Source organism: Engystomops pustulosus, chromosome 7 (assembly GCF_040894005.1).
Source record: "Engystomops pustulosus chromosome 7, aEngPut4.maternal, whole genome shotgun sequence".
NCBI lineage: Eukaryota > Metazoa > Chordata > Amphibia > Anura > Leptodactylidae > Engystomops > Engystomops pustulosus.
Window position 1 is genome coordinate 87,920,467 of NC_092417.1, and position 20,452 is coordinate 87,940,918.

The following is a 20,452-nucleotide window of genomic DNA, read 5'->3' on the forward strand; positions in this document are numbered from 1 at the left end:
CTTTGAAACCCAGTAGTTGTAGGGAGCTGTGTGATCATTTAGGACGATGGTATGGTCAGCTACGTACTCCCTCACCATCTTTCTGTAAAGCTCAGCTCTACTCTGCCGAGACTGGGGACAGGTGACAGTGTCTTGCTGGGGTGACATAAAGCTGGCAAAAGCCTTGTAAAGCGTACCCTTGCCAGTGCTGGACAAGCTGCCTGCTCGCCTACTCTCCCTCGCTACTTGTCCCGCAGAACTACGCACTCTGCCGCTAGCGCTGTCAGAAGGGAAATACTGTTTCAGCTTGTGCACCAGGGCCTGCTGGTATTCATGCATTCTCACACTCCTTTCCTCTCCAGGGATGAGAGTGGAAAGATTTTGCTTGTACCGTGGGTCCAGGAGAGTGAATACCCAGTAATCGGAGCTGGAATAAATTCTTTGAACGCGAGGGTCACGGGATAGGCAGCCTAGCATGAAATCTGCCATATGCGCCAGAGTCCCAACACGCAAGAATTCACTCCCCTCACTGGCCTGACTGCCCATTTCCTCCTCCTCCAACTCCTCCAACTCCTCTTCTTCTGCCCATACACGCTGAACAGTGAAGGTCTGAGCAATGCTCCCCTCTTGTGTCTCGCCAACATTCTCCTCCTCTTCCTCCTCATCCTCCTCCACCTCCTCCGATATGCGCTGAGAAACAGACCTGAGGGTGCTTTGGCTATCAACAAGGGAATCTTCTTCCCCCGTCTCTTGTGACGAGCGCAAAGCTTCCGACTTCATGCTGATCAGAGAGTTTTTCAACAGGCCAAGCAGCGGGATGGTGAGGCTGATGATGGCGGCATCGCCACTGACCATCTGTGTTGACTCCTCAAAGTTACTCAGCACCTGACAGATATCAGACATCCACGTCCACTCCTCATTGTAGACTTGAGGAAGCTGACTGACCTGACTACCAGTTCTGGTGGAAGTTGACATCTGGCAGTCTACAATCGCTCTGCGCTGCTGGTAAACTCTGGATAACATGATTAATGTTGAATTCCACCTCGTGGGCACGTCGCACAACAGTCGGTGAGCGGGCAGTTGGAGGCGGCGCTGCGCTGCCCTGAGAGTGGCAGCATCTGTGCTGGACTTCCTGAAATGCGCACAGATGCGGCGCACCTTCGTGAGCAAATATGACAGATTGGGGTATGTCTTGAGGAAACGCTGAACTATCAGATTTAACACATGGGCCAGGCATGGCACATGTGTCAGTCTGCCGAGTTGCAGAGCCGCCACCAGGTTACGGCCGTTGTCACACACAACCATGCCTGGCTTCAGGTTCAGCGGTGCCAGCCACAGATCAGTCTGCGCCGTGATGCCCTGTAATAGTTCTTGGGCGGTGTGCCTTTTATCGCCTAGGCTCAGCAGTTTGAGCACCGCCTGCTGTCGCTTAGTGACGGCACTGCTGCTGTGCCTAGAGCTAGCGACTGATGGCGCCATGCCCACGGATGGTAGTTCAGAGGAGGAGGTGGAGGAGGGGTGGGAGGAGGAGGAGGCATAGTAGGCCTTTGAGACCTGGACCGAGGTAGGCCCCGCAATCCTCGGCGTCGGCAGTATATGACCAGCCCCAGGGTCAGACTCGGTCCCAGCCTCCACCAAGTTAACCCAATTTGCCGTCAGCGATATATAGTGGCCCTGCCCGGCAGCACTCGTCCACGTGTCCGTGGTCAGGTGGACCTTGTCAGAAACGGCGTTGGTCGGGGCACGGATGATGTTGTCTGACACGTGCTGGTGCAGGGCTGGGACGGCACATCGGGAAAAGTAGTGGCGGCTGGGGACCGAATACCGAGGGGCGGCCGCCGCCATGAGGTTGCGAAAGGCCTTGGTCTCTACTAGCCTATAGGGCAGCATCTCCAGGCTAAGCAATCTGGAGATGTGGACATTAAGGGCTTGGGCGTGCGGGTGGGTTGCACTATATTTTCTTTTCCGCTCCAGCGTCTGGGGTATGGAGAGCTGAACGCTGGTGGATGCTGTGGAGGATCGTGGAGGCGACGATGGGGTTTTTGTGCCAGGGTCCTGGGCAGGGGGCTGACTATCAGCTGACACAGGGGAAGGAGCAGTGGTGTGCACGGCCGGAGGTGAACGGGCTTGGTGCCACAGATTCGGGTGTTTAGCATTCATATGCCTGCGCATACTGGTGGTAGTTAAGCTAGTAGTGGTGGAACCCCTGCTGATCCTGGTTTGGCAAAGGTTGCACACCACAGTCCGTCGGTCATCCGGTGTTTCCTAAAGAACCTCCAGACTTCTGAAAATCTAGCCCTCGCCGCGGGAGCCCTCGCCACGGGAGCTTCACTACGTGACACATTTGGCGCTGATGCACCTGCTCTGGCCCTGCCTCTCCGTCTGGCCCCACCACTGCCTCTTCCAACCTGTTCTGCTATAGGACTCTCCTCCGTCTCAGAAGCACTGTGTTCACCCGGCCTCTCAACCCAGCTTGGGTCTGTCACCTCATCATCCTCCGATCCCTCAGTCTGCTCCCCCCTCGGACTTCCTGCCCTGACAACAACTTCACCACTGTCTGACAACCGTGTCTCCTCATCGTCCGACACCTCTTTACACACTTCTTCCACTACGTCAAGAAGGTCATCATCACCCACAGACTGCGACTGGTGGAAAACCTGGGCATCGGAAAATTGCTCAGCAGCAACCGGACAAGTGGTTTGTGACTGTGGGAAGGGTCCAGAAAACAGTTCCTCAGAGTATGGCGGTTCAAATGCCAAATTTTCCTGGGAGGGGGCAGACTGGGGGGGAGGAGGCTGAGGTGCAGGAGCTGGAGGAGTGCCGATTTCGGTGACATGGGTGGACTGCGTGGAAGACTGACTGGTGGACAAATTGCTCGAAGCATGGTCGGCAATCCACGACATCACCTGTTCGCACTGTTCTGGCCTCAACAGTGCTCTACCACGAGTCCCAGTAACTTCAGACATGATGAACCTAGGGAGTGTAGCTCTGCGGCGTTCCCCTGCTCCCTCATCAGCAGGTGGTGTCTCACCCCACCCAGCACCACGGCCTCTGACCCCTGCAGTAGATGGACGCCCACGTCCCCGCCCTCGTCCTCGTCCTCTGCCCCTAGCCCTCGGGTTAAACATTTTGAAAATGAAAGTTATATAACTTTAATTTTTTTTTTTACTTTTTTTTGTGTTTTTTTGTGTTTTTTAGTTTTTTTTTGTGTTTTTTAGTTTTTAAAACCAAACAATGCTATCCTATTGCTATGGCTATTTTCTAGCCAAGTATGAAAGCACACTGATGAGATGACGCTGAGTTATGAAAAAATAAAAGGAAAATAAAAAGGAAATGGCAGACTGTGCCTAATTGAAATCCAACCCCTAATAAATTTTCCCACTTCGGTCTTTGCGATGGATATGTGCGTCACTAAGCGCTAAACACAGCGGTCGCAAGTCTCACTCCAAATTCCTCACAATTGGCTAGTATATGCACTGCAGCAAGGACAGCCACCAGCAGATCAACCAGAAATAAAATATATATAACGCTATTGTAGGCGTAAGTAAGCCGTTGGGATTCTCCTTTGGCTATTTTCTAGCCAAGTATGAAAGCACACTGATGAGATGACGCTGAGTTATGAAAAAATAAACGTAAAATAAAAAGGAAATGGCAGACTGTGCCTAATTGAAATCCAACCCCTAATAAATTTTCCCACTTCGGTCTTTGGGATGGATATGTGCGTCACTAAGCGCTAAACACAGCGGTCGCAAGTCTCACTCCAAATTCCTCACAATTGGCTAGTATATGCACTGCAGCAAGGACAGCCACCAGCAGATCAACCAGAAATAAAATATATATAACGCTATTGTAGGCGTAAGTAAGCCGTTTGGATTCTCCTTTGGCTATTTTCTAGCCAAGTATGAAAGCACACTGATGAGATGACGCTGAGTTATGAAAAAATAAAAGGAAAATAAAAAGGAAATGGCAGACTGTGCCTAATTGAAATCCAACCCCTAATAAATTTTCCCACTTCGGTCTTTGTGATGGATATGTGCGTCACTAAGCGCTAAACACAGCGGTCGCAAGTCTCACTCCAAATTCCTCACAATTGGCTAGTATATGCACTGCAGCAAGGACAGCCACCAGCAGATCAACCAGAAATAAAATATATATAACGCTATTGTAGGCGTAAGTAAGCCGTTTGGATTCTCCTTTGGCTATTTTCTAGCCAAGTATGAAAGCACACTGATGAGATGACGCTGAGTTATGAAAAAATAAAAGGAAAATAAAAAGGAAATGGCAGACTGTGTCTAATTGAAATCCAACCCCTTATAAATTTTCCCACTTCGGTCTTTGCGATGGATATGTGCCTCACTAAGCGCTAAACACAGCGGTCGCAAGTCTCACTCCAAATTCCTCACAATTGGCTAGTATATGCACTGCAGCAAGGACAGCCACCAGCAGATCAACCAGAAATAAAATATATATAACGCTATTGTAGGCGTAAGTAAGCCGTTTGGATTCTCCTTTGGGGTGGATATGTGTGTCACTAAGAGCTAAACACAACGGTAGCAAGTCCCCCTGCAAATTCCTCACAATATGGTACTAGCTGCACTACTAGTGCCAGCAAGCCCAGCCACAAGCAAACAAAAAAAAAAAAAGTATAACGTTATTGTAGCCCTAAGAAGGGCTGTTGGGTTCTTGTTGAATCACTCCTGCCTAACAGTAATCTACTAGCACCCTAACGCTGTCCCTGACCAGCAGCAGCTCTCTCCCTAGCGGCATCCAGACACAGAATGATCCGAGCAGCGCGGGCAGCGGCTAGTCTATCCCAGGGTCACCTGATCTGGCCAGCCAACCACTGCTATCGACGTGTAAGGGTACCACGTCATGCTGGGTGGAGTGCAGAGTCTCCTGGCTTGTGATTGGCTCTGTTTCTGGCCGCCAAAAAGCAAAACGGCGGGAGCTGCCATTTTCTCGAGCGGGCGAAGTATTCGTCCGAGCAACGAGCAGTTTCGAGTACGCTAATGCTCGAACGAGCATCAAGCTCGGACGAGTATGTTCGCTCATCTCTATCTATAAACAAAGTAAAATTGGACATGACCTAAAATTTTCCAGACCACTCAACATAATCTCCTTCTGTGTATATTTGCTATCAAAGCTATCTAACTCAAAACTGTGCTAACCAATTCAGTCAACCCTACTGCTAGAGTTGGTAAAAGGACATTCTATATATTGTAATCAATCCACTAATGCCTATGTATGAAGATGCCTATGATCAACCCAGTTACTCTTCGGTTATGTTTTCTTGAGGATATCTTACCAATTCCGACAAACTGTGTCATATCTTTATCTTGTGAATCTCTCAAAATCCCTGGTATACTATATTTTAGTCTTGCTTTACTCTTGTCATATATAACACCCTGGTGCTTGCCATAATTTGCTTTAACGTGTAACCGTCATTTAAAAAACTTTTGATATGTTTTAGGGCAGGTAATTTTAAGCCCTTTTGCAATTGGATTAGTTATCCGAATCCTGCTCCTTCCTCTTGTATTCTGCAGACTTCCCTTAGATTGCAGTGACTGCTCAGATAGCTGTTACTATGGACATTCGGTCTTCATAAAGAAGCCAGACTACGGAACAGGAGACACGCACCCATCCCCTCCCTGCACACAGCTGATTACCTCATGTCTCCCTGCTCACAGCTGATTACCTCATGTCTCACTGCTCACAGCTGATTACCTCATGTGTCACTGCCCCAGCACTTCCATGTGCAGGGAGAAGCCCTCACTAATGTAGTGACCAAGCACCTACATTCTTATCTCTCCCCAGCTTTCCCTACAGAAACTGCAGCCCCTGCTCCCCCATCACCTCATACAAGGAAGTGGCAGGAGACTCTCTCCAAGTCTACAAGCTGTGCCCTCATGTGCTGTGCTGGAGTGTTACTTAGGTAGGTAGATAGATAGACATGGATACATAGATAGATATGATATAGATAGGAGATTGAGAGATAGATAGATAAATGGATAATAGATAGATAGATAGATAGCTATGGTGACATTGGTCAGCAGCAGGGGTTTGTGATGAGGTGACAGGAGACAGGCTCCGCCCCTCCAACTTGCTGATTGTAGTTTTTTGAGAGCTGGAAACCCTGGTTGCTATGGGCCAAAAAAGTTACTAAATGAGGACCGAAAGGGAAAATACTTTGAGGAATGATTCCCAGGGACACCTGGAGCAGAATTATGTATTTTAGTTTTTTTTGCTCAGAATGACGGTTACACTTTAAAGCTATTCAGCGCATTCCACCAACTAGCTCCAGAATACTTATATTATGCGCTTACTGTCTACTTTTAGTAACAGGACATAAAAAGGATTGAAAACAGTTTTAGGACTGATAGAGGAAGGTGTATGTTTCATTATCATCCTAAGTCCCTGACCATTTGGGACACCTATGGTTAGAATTGATCAGACTATGGCAGTTAACACCAGTGAAGTGTCCTATACACAGGCTTTTTGGTTGAGGAATGAAGCTGCAGGTTATATGCCATAATAATAATCATAATAATCTTTATTTATACAGTGACTTCAAATTCTGCAGCACTTTACAAATCATAAGGGATATATACAAATAAAATATAATATTACAGGGTACAGTCATACAGAACAATAGGAGTGAGAGCCCTGCTCGCAAGAGCTTACAGTCTATGAGACAGAGTATGCGTGTCCAATGTCATCAAAGTATGAAGAAATTTACTCATTGCTCAACCCCTTGATGAAAGAGGATTTTCCTTTGTATGACACAACATTGGATCACTGAGGCTTTTTTGTCAAAATCCAAGTTAAGAATTTTTTAAAGCAGAATTACCATATATATACCACATACAGTATTTTTGGACTATAAGATGCACACCCCAGATTAAGTAATAAAAAAAAAATAATAATAATTGACAACAATTCCGAATTCCCTGTCATACGCAAGCACAACACACTCTGCTACACACATTAACATGTCTTCCATGCAAACCTTGTTCTTCTTGCTCTTCTTCATACCCAGTCGCAGCTGCAACTTTTTCTCTGGCCCCATCCCCTGGCTCCATCCTGACTTATAACAATGGAAGGCAGAAATGAAAGGGTTACAGAAAGCATTTGATCAGTCACATGCTTCTGACATCACTCCAGGTCCTGTAGGTAATGCTCATGTCGGGACAGCCAGGAGAGGGAGAGAGAGCAGTGCAGAGGTTTTACTCTCTAAGAGATCTATGTTAGCACTTCACCCGATCTCCATTGCATAGGTCAGGAGTGTCTGGCAGTGCTGGATACTTCTGACTTTCAGACTATAAGACACAGGCACTTTAAGCTAGTTTTTTTCTTGTTAAAAAGTGTGCCTTAATTATGGTTCAGCAACAAGACACGCGCAAGGACTGTTTGCGGTTATTCGGGACTTGGAAGGGTTCGTAAACAAATATGTTCATGCTAAAGTTTTTGTGTGTTACTTTTATACTACTCCCTAAGCTCAGCCGTTGTATGAAAAGGGAGATTGTTGCAGTATAATCTACTCATCCAGATCTCTTAAGTCAAGATCTGAAAGCTATGCATTAGCGTTTATATTAGATTTTTTATTAACTTATGTTTGTACCATGTCGTTGTAAAATGTACCTGAGCTAACTGAGAGCTCAAGGGAAATTATGACACCTCTTATTCATTCCAATGACCGAGTTACGGTCAACTTGAGCAACAAGGGACCCTCAGATTCCGGTTCTCTCACGTCACAACAACAAGAACCGAGACACATGACCCCCAGCGCATGCAAGCGCAATAATGAGGCCCCTGCAGAGTTCCTGCATGTAGTAGGGGCAGGGTGGGAATCACCCCTCACCTTAACGACACATACCATCACATGTCAATACAACAAGTTATTGTTATTTAGTTCGAGTTCACACCCTTTCCCCATATCTCCCCACACCCCCAGTAGTAGGCTGATGTCCACAATCCCGATTAGGGATATTAGCGAGAAAGTATTAATCACTCATGGCTGAACTAAAAATTACAACTTGGAATGTTAAGGGGATGAACTCCCCACAAAAGAGAGCCCAAATTCTCCTTCTCTTAAAACAAGGGAAAACCGACGTAGTACTAATGCAAGAGACCCATTTTAGGGAAAGACATATACCACGAGTCTCCACAACCTGGTTCTCACAATGGTTCCACTGTAGCCATCCCACTTCAGCGTCTAAGGGGGTTTCAGTTGGTTTCCACAAAGAGGTACCATTCATACACAAGGACACATACATGGACCCAGAGGGTAGAATGATACTAGTGAAAGGCACTATAGGAGGGTGTAAATATACCTTTGCATCCTTGTATGCACCTAACCAAGGCCAATGCACATGGTTGTGCAATGCATTAGAGACTATTAAGAGGTTTTCAGAAGGCACGTTGCTAGTTGGAGGGGATCTAAACGTTACCCTAGATCCCCTAGTGGACTCGTCCACAAAACACTCAGCGGTTCCCTTTAGGGCCTTGAGAAAACTGAAAATAGCATTACAGGAACAAAATCTCATGGATATATGGAGAATGCTTAACCCTACAAATTCTAATTACACTTTTTACTCGGGCCCTCACGGCTCATATCAGAGGCTAGATTACCTGTTCATGCAGTCTAGGCACGCACAACAAGTAACTTCATCAAACATAGGGGTCATTTCTTTATCTGACCATGCCCCGGTGGAAACAGAAATAAGAATGTCCCACATGCCTATCCGAGACTGGTCCTGGAAGTTAAATGACTCTCTATTAGAGGACGCTAACTTGCTGAAAGAACTGACAGACAAAATGTCTGCATCCTTCGAGGAAAATAGGGAATTAGTGACTGACCCGATAACATTATGGGAGGGACAGAAGATACTAGCGAGAGGTTACCTTATGGAAATGGGAGCTAGAGTCAAGAAAAAGAGAATAGCCAAAACCTGTGACCTCTTAGCAAAATTAGCTAAATTAGAGAGACAACACAAAAGATCACAATTGTTAGAAGTTAAGGAAGAAATACAGCAGACTAGAGAAGAACTAAAAGACGTACTAAACATTCAAACAGCAAAAACATACGCAAGAGCTAGGCACAGGTTTTACGCACACGGAGATAGATGCAGTAAGACAATGACTCAGTTACTCAAGAAAGCACAAGCAAAAACGTATATCACCGCTATGCGGGATGATTCAGGTAAAACGGTGACAAAAGCTGACGAAATCGCCGAGATTTTTAACAAATATTACACAAAACTTTATAACTTAAGACAGGACGAGGAACCACAACAGAAAAGTACGAGAACGAATAAGATACACGAGTTTCTTGAAAATATAAAACTTCCTAGACTAGACGATAGCACAGGTAAAGCCCTGCTACAACCAGTCACAATAGCGGAATTAAGGAAAATTATATCATCAATCCCTAGCGGCCGCAGCCCGGGTACTGATGGCTTTACCATAATATACTACAAAAAATTGGGGGATTTACTATTACCACACCTAGCAGCGTTGTGCAATGAATTATTGAAGGGGGGTACCCTGCACCCTCTCATGCTGTTGGCACATATCACAATTCTACACAAAGGAGGGAGGGACCCTGAGTTAGCGGGGAACTATAGGCCAATATCGCTACTAAATATCGATATGAAGATCTGGGCAAAATTGCTTGCAGCCAGATTAGCCCCACTGCTACCGAAAATGATTGCACCAGAGCAAGCTGGATTCATAAAAGGAAGGGAGGTTAAAGACAATGTCTTTACCCTAATGAAGACTATCATGCATGCACGCAAGCACAAGATACCCTTAGTCCTTCTCGGCACGGATGCCGAGAAGGCATTTGATAGGGTGGATTGGCAGTTTATGGAGGCCACATTAGAGAAATTTGGGGTTCCCCCAGCCTTCATAGCAGCGATATTTAGTCTATACTCCGCTCCCTCCGCACAGATCAAGGTCAACGGGATACTATCCAAACCTTTTAAAATAACGAACGGAACGAGGCAGGGCTGCCCACTATCCCCCACTCTATTTATACTTTGCCTAGAAGCATTAGTGCAGCATGTCAGACAAGACCCAAGGATAGAACCAGTCACAATGGAGAACAAAAAATACCACTTAACTGCATTCGCAGATGATCTAGTCTTTCTGATCACAAATCCAAAGCCAGCTCTCCCGGTTATGCAGGAGATGTTTACTCATTTCGATTATATAGCAAATTTCAAAATTAATCTGAGCAAATCAGAGATACTGAATGTGACATTAACCCAACAAGAGATAAATAACATTAAACCTACATCCTCATTCACTTGGCAAAACGACCATATTAAGTATCTAGGCATAAAACTCCCGGGTGATCTAAGAAAATTATACAATCTAAACTTCTCCCCCTTATTAACGGAAGTTAAACAGCTTTTGACCAACTATGACTTACCCAACATATCATAGATGGGGAGGAAGAATGTGCTCAAAGCATACGTGCTACCCAAGGTTCTGTATCCCCTGATGATGCTCCCAATAGAAATACCTACAAAGTTTTTTACTGAAGTAAGGAGACTATTCTCCTCCTATCTATGGAAAGGGAAAAGGCCAAGACAGGCTCACACCCTACTTACTCGGAAAAAGATGAGAGGAGGCCTAGGACTTCCGGACGTCCAAATATACTACTGGGCTGCACAAGCGGCCAGGGTATTACGTTATAGACTACCAACGAACGACACGACAGGGACGGCTTCTAACCCAGGGATACAGGACACACAACTTTTGGGAAGAATATGGATACCACCACCATGGCAGGGAGACTCAGAGGGTCTGAATGAAACTCTCCTAGCTGTAATCAAGGCCTGGCATAAAGCTAACTCTAAAATAAAAATTTCGGAGTTTCCGTCCCCGCTAATGCCAGCAAGCCTAATCCCCTTATCCCTAACAGATAGATGGAAGGACATTCCTGGCTGGTGGTCAAGACTTGGTGACCTGACGGTTAGAGAACTGCTAGATAGCTTAGATAAAGACATAGATGAACAGATACGTAACAGGCTAAAAGGCATGGGGCAAGCTCACTTCATTAAAATGCAGCTCAACTCGGCATGCAAGGCTTTTAAAAAGAAATTTGGTCCTCTTAGAGAATCGACACCATTAGAGTTGGCAGTGGCAGTGGGAGCCCCGAAAGCAGTCACCCTGTCATACCTATATGATTGTATAGCAGCTTCAAAAGCTCCGGGCTTACCTATATACATATCATCTTGGGAAAAGGAGCTGGGTCTAAATTTATCCGACAAAGAAAAGCTATGGATAATACAACACCCATATGGATTTTCCAGGTGTGTACGTCTCCAAGAGAACCACTTTAAATTACTAGCACGCTGGTACAAAACACCTGAAACCTTATATAGATGGGGGTTACATGACACAGGCCTCTGCTGGAGGTGCAATAAAGAACTAGGGTCATACCGACACATATGGTGGACCTGCACAGGTATTCAAAAATACTGGTCAAGTATCCAAGACAAAATTCGACAGATAATCTCACCAAAATTTAAACTGGATCTGCCAATGGTATGTCTTGGACTATCCCCAGGGGGAGAGTACTTGTCAGCTTCAAAATTGGTAACATTTCTCATAGCAGCAGCAAAATTGCTTATACCTACCCATTGGAGACAGACAGTCGCCCCCCCTCTGAAAATGTGGGAAGACAAGGTATCCGAAATTTACCTCATGGAAGAGATCTCTAGCTGGTCTTCACATACGCATGCAGAATTCAATAAAATATGGCTACCATGGAAGAATTTTGTAGAGAAGCAACGGAGTATGGTGCCAGGGTGAGGGGACTATTCACGACAGAGCAAGGGCACGATATAGGCCTCCAAATCTGTTACCAGCTAGGAGCACTCATTAGCCAAATCTCCTAGCCAGGACATAAATAGACACAAGTGTGGAAAAACACACTACTACAAGATATGATAGTGTAAAGAACCTACTGCACCCCCCCCACTCCCCCCCCCCACTGTTCTACCCCTGTCCAATTCCCAACTCCCCGCCTATTTTTTCCCCCGCCTATACATGGACCTTACCACCAAAAGAAGACCCATACACACTGTTATTTATAATGTTTTATTCAAGATACTATCAATATATAATATAATATGCTTGTGACTCTATGAATGAAAATGTCTATGACACTTATATATTGTGGATCTTTGTATTGTACAGTTTGTGTTGTTATTTTATTGAAAAATAAAAAACAGAATTGTTAAAAAAAAAAAAAAAGTGTGCCTTATAGTCCAAAAAATATGGTAATCATTTTTAACGTGGCCTAGGAACGATTTAGAACTCTACACAAATGCCTGGAGAAGAATCAATATACCGATACATGCCCCTCTTCTCACAAACCACTGCTGTTCTCTACAGAAATACTTATTTCAGATAATCAAAAAGCTTCAATTAGGACAAGCACAAAACAATAGAGAACGTCTGTGTGAAGCTTTCATCCATCTAGCCCTGTCACTGCTTATTCATTCATAAGGAAGGAGGGGGTGGTAAAGTTTATTAAAGAGCACAATACAAAAATATCACTAAGAATTACGTGGGAAGCAGATATTGACACGTGTACAGTGAATGTCACCATCCTTCAAGAAAACCCCTGAAACCCCTCACTGACCCCACATATGTTTTGCTAATTGTCCACCAATGCATAGAACAGGGTGCTAAAAACTACAAAGAGCTGAAACAATGAAGCTGAAGGGCTCATTATAGAAGTGTGGGAGTCAGGCTTTTTTTTATCTGTCAAGACAAAGAAAATCAAACAATTTATAGTGAAATACAAAGAGAAAATTATTCATATGTTGATATATGAAGTATAACTACTTTAACCCTTTGTGTTAGTAGGCTTATACTAAAGAACAAGTGAAGAAGATTACCATTAGAGATGGGCGAATTTGTTAAAATTCGTCTTGACCAGATTCGCAGATTTTTCAAAAAAATTCGATTCGACCCGAATCGTATCAAAACGAATCACGTTAAAAAACAGGCATTTCCTGGCTGCAGAGAGCCTGTAGGGTGTTGTAGAACGTTTTGCCATGCTTAAATATGCATAGGGAGCGTGGTTTGGTCTTCAAACAATGCTGTGTTTTAGTATGACGCGCACATGACAGCCGCAGCTCTTAGAATCGCTTCACTCTTCACTTCCATGTGCACTTACATAGGCCAACTTCCCCAAATAAGCGAAGCGGGAACGCAGCCTGACAAGGTAACGTCTGTGCCAGCTCGAAAGGACTGAGCTGAGGGCCAAGATCCCACTGTAGGGTGTTGTAGAACGATGTGCCATGCTTAAATATGCATAGGGAGCGTGGTTTGGTCTTCAAACAATGCTGTGTTTTAGGATGACACGCACATGACAGCCGCGGCTCTTAGAATCGCTTCACTCTTCACTTCCATGTGCACTTACATAGGCCAACTTCCCCAAATAAGCGAAGCGGGAACGCAGCCTTACAAGGTAACGTCTGTGCCAGCTCGAAAGGACTGAGCTGAGGGCCAAGATCCCACTATAACATCAAAGAGTGCACTCTTTTTACACTGAGTGGCACAATGATATAGTGTGTTGGGGGCATCAAAAGCAGCAGCAGGAGGAGCCCACAGAGTGGCACAATGATATAGTGTGAAGGTGGCATCAGTAGCAGCAGCAGGAGGAGCCCACAGAGTGGCACAATGATATAGTGTGAAGGTGGCATCGGAAGCAGCAAGAGCCTGCAGAGTGGCACAATGATATAGTGTGTTGGTGGCATCAGTAGCAGCAGCAGCAGGAGCCCGCAGAGTGGCACCATGATATAGTGTGAAGGTGGCATCAGTAGCAGCAGCAGGAGGAGCCCACAGAGTGGCACAATGATATAGTGTGTTGGTGGCATCAGAATCAGCAGGAGCCCGGAGAGTGGCACAATGATATAGTGTGAAGGTGGCATCAGAATCAGCAGGAGCCCGCAGAGTGGCACAATGATATAGTGAGTTGGTGGCATCAAAAGCAGCAGAGGCAGAAGCCCGCAGAGTGGCACAATGATATAGTGTGAAGGTGGAATCAGGAGCAGCAAGAGCGGCAGAGTGGCACAATGATATAGTGTGTTGGTGGCATCAAAAGCAGCAGCAGGAGCCCGCAGAGTGGCACAATGATATAGTGTGAAGGTGGCATCAGTAGCAGCAGGAGCCCGCAGAGTGGCACAATGATATAGTGTGAAGGTGGCATCTGAAGCAGCAAGAGCGGCAGAGTGGCACAATGATATAGTGTGTTGGTGGCATCAAAAGCAGCAGCAGCAGGAGCCCGCAGAGTGGCACAATGATATAGTGTGAAGGTGGCATCAGAAGCAGCAGGAGCCCGCAGAGTGGCACAATGATATAGTGTGAAGGTGGCATCAGAAGCAGCAGCAGTAGGAGCCCGCAGAGTGGCACAATGATATAGTGTGAAGGCGGCATCAGTAGCAGCAGGAGCCCGCAGAGTGGCACAATGATATAGTGTGAAGGTGGCATCAGGAGCCCGCAGAGTGGCACAATGATATAGTGTGAAGGTGGCATCAGAAGCAGCAGGAGCCTGCAGAGTGGCACCATGATATAGTGTGGAGGTGGCGAACAATTCCAGTCCCTGGTAAAGATGGTAGGAGGCAGATGGTGCAACTAGCAGCAGATGTGTGGCATCAGGCGGGTGGCAGCATCAGAATAGTAGCTGAGGCAGGTAGTTAGAACCCCCACTCATTTCTCAACGTTTGGAGGAGGCGTCATGGCTGATCTAATCTGATGCATTAGGCATTGGTGAGTTGAAATCCTGGCCGATCCAAGCCTGATTCATCTTGACAAAGGTCAGCCTCTCCCCATTACGGGTGGACAAGCGGGTTCTCCTGGGGGTAATGATAGCCCCCACTGCACTGAACACCCGCTCTGATGCCACAATACTGGCCGGGCAGGACAGCTTCTCTACTGCAAACTCCTCAAGTTGTGGCCACGCATCAAGTTTGGCTGCCCAGTAGTCCATGAAATCCTCTACCTCAGGTGGTAAAGTGCTGTCACCACCTGCTGATGCAGGGTTTGCTTCATGTCCTGCTGCTGCCGGTGGCGGATGAAGGAAATTGCTTATTAAGGAATCCAGACTTAAGCGACTGTTGATGGAACTGCTACTGCTCCTACCCCCCCCCCCCCAGCTCCCAAAAGCAGCCGTAGTAGTAGTACGTGAGCAATGACTGCCAGGAATCCCCCGGTCTGGCCTGACAAAGGATGGACAACGGCACACATAGGCAGTGGCCAACTGTGTGCTCAGTATTTCTCTATAGTATGCCAGTTGTTCCTTCCTCTCAGCAGCAGGAAAAAAGTCACCCATTTTGGACCGGTAGTGAGGGTCCAAGAGGGTGGAGAGCCAAAAGTCATCCCTATGCCGGATGTTGACTATTCGGCTGTCACTACTGTCAAATCAGCATGCTGCGGGTCATCTGCGCAAGTGACTCTGAGGCACTCCCGGTCTACATATCCACAGTATACTGCCACAGTGTTTTGGGTCATCTGCCTCGTCTTCTACCTCCTCCGGATGCTCCTGCTCCTCCTCTCCTGTCACCTGAGTAGAAAAACCACAAATTGCACCAGACTCTGCTTGTGCTCCAATGTCCTCCTCCTCCAGTTCAGCCCCCACCGGACTCATGTGGCCATGAGATGTAGTCTCCACTTCTCCAGTGCCCTGACCAGACAGATTTTGCAGCATGAGTTCCAGGACATGAAGCAATGGAATGACGTTATTCATCCCACATTCCTGGCGACTGACAAATAACGTGGCCTCTTCAAAAGGCCTGAGCAAACGGCAGGTGTCACGCATGAGCTGCCAGTGGCTGACATCAAAGTTACAGAGGGGAGTACTACGGTCCACTTGCATCATCAAAAAATCATTAATGGCTTTTCTCTGTTCATACAGGCGGTCTAACATATGGAGGCTGGAATTCCAACGAGTGGAAACATTGCATATCAGACTATGTTGTGGTAGGCCGTTCTGACGCTGCAACTCGAGGAGGGTGTGCTTGGCTTTGTAAGAATGGCTGAAGTGCGTGCACAGTGTCCTGGCCATTTTTAGAATGTCATGCAGATGGGTGTAAGACTTCAGGAACTTGTTGACTACAAGATTGAACACGTGCGCCATGCAGGGCACATGGACCATCCCTCCTCGGTGCAGAGCGGACACCATGTTCCTCCCATTGTCTGTCACCATTGTTCCGATTTTTAGTTGTCGCCGAGAAAGCCACACATTGATTTCTTTTTGCGTGACGCGGAGCAGTTCCTCCCCTGTGTGACTTCGTTCGCCCAGGCAAACCAGGTGTAGAACTGCGTGAAACCGCTGTGCCCTGCACATCTGGTATGATGGAGCAGCACTTGTGGAGGCTGAGGTGGTGGTGGAGAAGGAGGAGGCGGACACTGGCGCAGGAGCAGCAGTTTGACAACGTGGAGGAGAAAGCCCCTTCTCTTGTTGAAGTTGTTGGTGTGGCTGGGCGGGCCATAAAGGACATATACTGGCCCTGACCATAATTACAGCTCCACACGTCCGCGCTGCCGTGCACCTTGGAAGAAACTGATAAGCTCAAGGACTGGCCCACCTTCTGTTGTACATATTGGTGAAGGGCTCGCACAGCCTTTTTGGAAAAAAATTGCGGCTTGGAACTCTTCACCTCGGTTCGGCACAAGCCATTAGTTCTCTGAAGGGTGCAGAGTCCACGACTTGGAAAGGGAGAGACTGCAGTACCAACAACTTCGACAAGAGCACGGTCAGCTTCTGCACCATAGGATGGCTGGACGCATAGAGTTGTCTTTTTGTAATCACCTCGCTCAACGACTGCTGACGCCATGCGTAGCGAGGAGCAGGAGCATCTGGACTGGGAGATGATGTCAAAGACAAACAGCTCCCTTCGGCAGAGGTGCTGGAGCCTTGACTTGCTGAAACAGCATGTGTGCCACTAGGTGCTGCTGCTGCTGTTGCTCCGCCTGCAGGATGGACCGCATCTGACACCCGTTTCTCCCAGGCTATTGGATGGTGACACTGCATGTGTTGGCGCAGGGCCATGGTACTAAGGTTATCCTCCTGGCCACGCTTCACTTTCTGCCCGCAGATACGACATATAGCCACGCTCGGCTCCTCTGGTGTCTTTAAAAAAACTGCCACACCGCTGAGGTGGTAATTTTGCCCGCCAAGACTCTGCACTGAGCGACTACTACCGCTGCTGCCTCGCTGAGCCCCTGTGCCACTGCTTATTTGGGCCTGCGAATTGGGATTTGTACCCCGCGGACGTTTGGCTCCCGTCCTCCCACTGCTGCCACCCTGCTGACTCACAGCCACAGTAGTGACTTGCTGCCTGCTCCGCAAGCTGACACTCTCTTTGCCCGACGATGATGAATCCCCTGCTACACCCGGCTCTCAAGTGCGAATGGCTACATCATCGTCAATTTGCGTTTCCCGGTCACTGCTACTCTCCTCACCGATGTCAGTATGCACAGCCTGCCTACTGCAGGAAGCAGCGGAAGTCTGCCCCACCTCTTCACTGCAAAGCAGCTACTGACTGTCCTCAAACACTTCGTTCTCGCTGAATAGTGGTGCGGAGCCCAGACCACCTAGTAGCTCTCTGGCTGCGGGAAAGGAACAGGACAGAGCCTGGTTGAGGACAGGTGAGGGCCGCTGACCTGCTCCTGGACCATGCCAACTAATTGTTGTATCAGAGGAACCTACGGACTCTTGGCTGGGGTTTTCAGATGTTATATTTGAGGAATTGGATGACCTAGTCAACCATTCAACAACCTTTGGGTTGTTGATCAACACACTGCCACTAGATGACAATGGCAGTTCTGGTCTCACAGAGTCACCCCTGCTGCGACATCCCTTTACTGTGCTGCCACCTCTGCCTGCTCCACCTGCCACCTTTCTATCTGACATAATGATTTATAAACTACATGGATTTGACACGCAAATCTGGCTGTAAACTAGAGCCCCCAAAAGGTATTGCAATGTCCGTTATACAGATACCCCACAACTGACAGCTCACTACTGCAGATGCATGAATGTCAAACAGATTTCTTCCTATTCGATTTTGTCACTAAATAGAACTGCTATTTGGGGTATACAGATCCCCCTTAAAGAACAACCAGGGATTAGTCCACCAATCGCTACTGCTGATGTATGAAAGTCAAATAGATTTCTTCCTATTCAATTTTGTCACTAAATAGAACTGCTATTTGGGGTATACAGATACCCCTTAGAGAACAGCGAAGGATTGCAGCAAGAATCACACAGCACAATAGTAGCAGCTGGACGCTACAACATGAAGTGTGAAGTGCTGAGATAGAAAATGGCTGGTTTTATAGGGCTGTGTGACATCACATAAGCCTGCCGGTCACTGATTGGCTTACAGGTCTGCAGATGTCATCGAGGGTGTTCCTTTCTCCTTCCCAGAGTTCTCTGCCCCATGTAACACGTTCTTCTTGCGCCCATTTAGCAGAAACATGAGGGGAAAAACTTCGTGGCGAATCGAATTTTTCCTGAAATTCTAACCGAAGTTAGAATCATTAGAATCGATTCGCCCATCTCTAATTACCATCCTTTCCTTTCTCAAAAATTATTTTAATCGTCCTGAAAATGCCCCCAATTTTTGTTGATGTCAGCTGCCAGCCATTTCTGCTCTAGGGTGGAACCAAAACATTTTCACCTACTGCAGATTATGGTTGGGTGAGTTATTTGGAGTAAATCTAGAGTAGTTACTGTGATATGTAAATACAGTATAAAATCTTCACCAAGTGAGGCCAACAAAAGTCAGAAGGTACCACACCCAGAAGACCCTTCACTATTACTGGGTTTTCATAACCCAGATTCTACCACTGAAGATAACTGAGGTCTGAACTTTAGATAAACTTTAAACATGTCATTTCCCTCTAAGAGAAGAAATTCCACAAGCTTTATGGCACTGAGTTACAGTCCAATTATGTAATTGCAAGCAAACCGGTGGACAACTGAGCACATACTGAATACAGTATATTAGTTATTAATTCAGGGGGCAGTGAGTTTCATCTATTATATATCAGATAACATTACAGTAGGGAATGCTGGGAGATTTCAGGTAAGCTGCAAAATTGTATACAGGATGAGTAAAGTACTTTATGTGCATAGTGATACCACCAGCAGAATAGTCACTGCAGCTCTGAAGTATAATATTGTCTGGATCTTCGGATCAGTACTGGAAAAGTCATATGTGTACACAGTGGTTCCACCAGCAGAATAGTGAATACAGCTCTTAAGTACTTTTTCATTAAGACTACAACTCAAGATCAGCACTGGATATGTAATGTATATGCAACATCCCTCACCAGGGCCTAGCCTTTTTCTCTTGGGGCCTGGAGACAGCCAGGGCCTGGGATACCGGAGTGGCTGGTGGTTGCGGCCTAGGCACACTAGTATCAATGTGCTTGGTATGGGGACCGGAGGACTGTCCTACAGCCTGGCGGGTCTCCAGCAGGTGGTGTGTGCAAGAAATGATGAGGGAGAGACTGGTATAGTGGTTCTCCCTGGGGCAACCCTTTGGGGTCTGGAGTATGAGTCCCTGTGTAGTGGATTGGGTGCTCGTGATGGTGACAGCCGTAGTAGCAGGGAGCAGATGGAGGCAAACATTGTCTAAAAGCAACTTACAGTTCTTTATTGGAACCAACAGGAACAGTGGATAACTTGCCAAACGAATCTTAACAATGGTAGCAGGCTGGGGATGCACTTGGAGAGGGAACCACAGGGATAGATCACCAGCCTGGATGCAAGGACAGGCTGGGAGATAGCTGTGTCCTCGTAGGATGCTTCAGCTTGTCCTGGGTTACTTCAGATATCACCCTCAATGAGCTGGCTCTCCTCTGTCTGACTAGACTGGTCTGATCTGGTTTACTGGCTGCACTGTACTGGTCTCCCTCAGAGACCAACTAAACTAGTCTGTCTGACTGACTCTTGTCAGTCTTCCTCTGACTGAATCTTGTCATACTGCTCTGGCTGGATTAACTCCAGTCTTCTTCTGATTCACCTCACTAGACTCCCTGACTGACTGTCTGACTGACACTTGTCAGTCTTCTGATCTCTGACTGACTCCTGTCAGACTAGGCTCTAGAACTTTCCTGACTAGAGGTTTTATTACTCCCACTGGTCAGGTGGTGGTAACTCCTCCAATTGCATCCCAGCTTACAATACAATATTATAACAGGTGTGATTGGCTGATGGAATGACATCACATTAAACAATTGACTCCTGCCTTACCAGGCAGGATCTACCGCTGCTGTATTCCCCGTGTTGTGTAGTGACCTGCTGTGGGGTTGATCAGACTCCACACAGGTTGCAAGCTACATATTGGGACGTATTCGCAACAACCCCTCTGCCTTGTATCGGCAGGGGTGCTGCATATATGCTCAGTGATATACCCAGCAGAGTAGTGAATACAACTATGCA

The 20,452-nt window shown here is 46.8% G+C and overlaps 1 long non-coding RNA gene across 1 annotated transcript in view; it reads right to left on the reverse strand.

Annotated features, from left to right (window-relative positions):
* The window catches only part of LOC140068881 (uncharacterized), a 39,253-nt gene extending 19,074 nt beyond the window's left edge, over nucleotides 1-20,179 (reverse strand). The window contains exon 1 of the long non-coding RNA XR_011848609.1: nucleotides 19,658-20,179. This is a non-coding gene — a long non-coding RNA (uncharacterized lncRNA). The remainder of the gene's footprint in view (nucleotides 1-19,657) is intronic.
* Between the last annotated feature and the right edge of the window lie 273 nt (nucleotides 20,180-20,452).